This window comes from Gossypium hirsutum, chromosome A09, assembly GCF_007990345.1.
Source record: "Gossypium hirsutum isolate 1008001.06 chromosome A09, Gossypium_hirsutum_v2.1, whole genome shotgun sequence".
Taxonomy (NCBI): Eukaryota; Viridiplantae; Streptophyta; class Magnoliopsida; order Malvales; family Malvaceae; genus Gossypium; species Gossypium hirsutum.
The window spans coordinates 33065387-33066798 of NC_053432.1; the positions used below are offsets into that span (position 1 = coordinate 33065387).

At 42.4% G+C, this 1412-nt stretch overlaps 1 non-coding gene across 1 annotated transcript; it reads right to left on the reverse strand.

Annotated features, from left to right (window-relative positions):
* Positions 1 to 819: 819 nt before the first annotated feature.
* On the reverse strand, positions 820 to 926 carry LOC121207510 (small nucleolar RNA R71). The gene has a single exon (XR_005902599.1). It is a non-coding gene; the product is annotated as a small nucleolar RNA R71 (small nucleolar RNA).
* Positions 927 to 1412: the final 486 nt, after the last annotated feature.

The window sequence follows — 1412 nt, forward strand, 5'->3', positions numbered from 1 at the left end:
GTGATATGTTGTGTTGTGTAGGTGTTTGCAACAAAAGGTGGCAAAATGACTTGGCAAATAGCCTTATTTTTGTCCACACGGGTAGGCACACGAGCATGTGTCCAGGCCATGTTTGACACACGACTTGCCCCACAGGCATGTGTTTAGGCCGTGTGTCCCCTGCACCCTAATTTTTACAAAATAGAATGCTCGGAATTGAGCACACAAGCAGAGACATGGGCATGTGTATCAGCCGTGTGGATGCATGTGTCCTGGGCATGTGAAGTCTGCACCTATTTTATGAAAAATCATAATATTTACGTCGACCGCACGACCAAACAAACGGGCATGTGACTTGGCCGTGTGTCTTCAATTTGTTCTTGGGTGACAAACAGAGAGTTACATGGGTTAGGGACACAGGCGTGTGTGACCACACGGCCTACCCACACAGGCTTGTGTGACCACACGGCCTACCCACACGGCGTGTCCCAAGTCATATGAGTGCGTGACCCTTATTTGTGGAAATATTTTCTAAGTGTTGTACAATTTTATAAAGTATTCGGTTCAGTCTTGAACCACTTTCAATGTATGTTTTGGGCCTTATAGGCTCGTATTAGGGACCTTATGATTAAATGCAAAAACTTTTAAAATTGGACAAAAAGTTATGGCTCGAAAATGTATGGTTGCTTGTGTTTAAGTCTGGTAATGCCTCGTACCCTGATTCGGCGTTGAGTACTGGTAAGGGGTGTTACAGAACTCATTGCCACCAAATTAAATTTCCACGTGGCTGAGTTAGCAGAAAGATTTCTCATGAACTATTTCCCGCCTTGCAAGAATGCTAAGTTGAGGAATGAGGTCACTGCGTTCCAACAAATGGATGATGAGTCCTTGTATGAGACATGAGAAAGGTACAAATATTTATTATGGAAGTGTCCTCATCACGAAATTCCACATTGCATCTAAATTGAGACATTTTATAATGGTCTCAATGCCTTCACGAGGATGGTAGTGGATACTTCTGCTAACGGTGCTCTCCTTTCTAAGTCTTATAATAAGGCTTATGAAATCAGTGAGAGGATTGCCGGCAACAATTATCAATGGCCAACCAATCGAGTAGCGTCAGGAAGATGAGTCGCTGGAATACATGAAGTAGACACTCTCACTTCACTCATATCTCAGGTATCCTCAATATCCTCAATGCTTAAAAATTTCACCACTAATGGGTTTAATAGTTTTGCAGCACAACCACCAAATCAATTTGAAAATGTAGCCTGTGTCTATTGTGGGGAAGGACATCTGTTTGAAGAATATCCATCGAACCCAGAATCCGATTATTACATGGTTAACCATAGCCAAAATCAAGGAAGGCAAACTGCAATCCAATTTCTAGAACCCATCATGGCGAAACCACTCGAATTTTTACTAAAGTAACC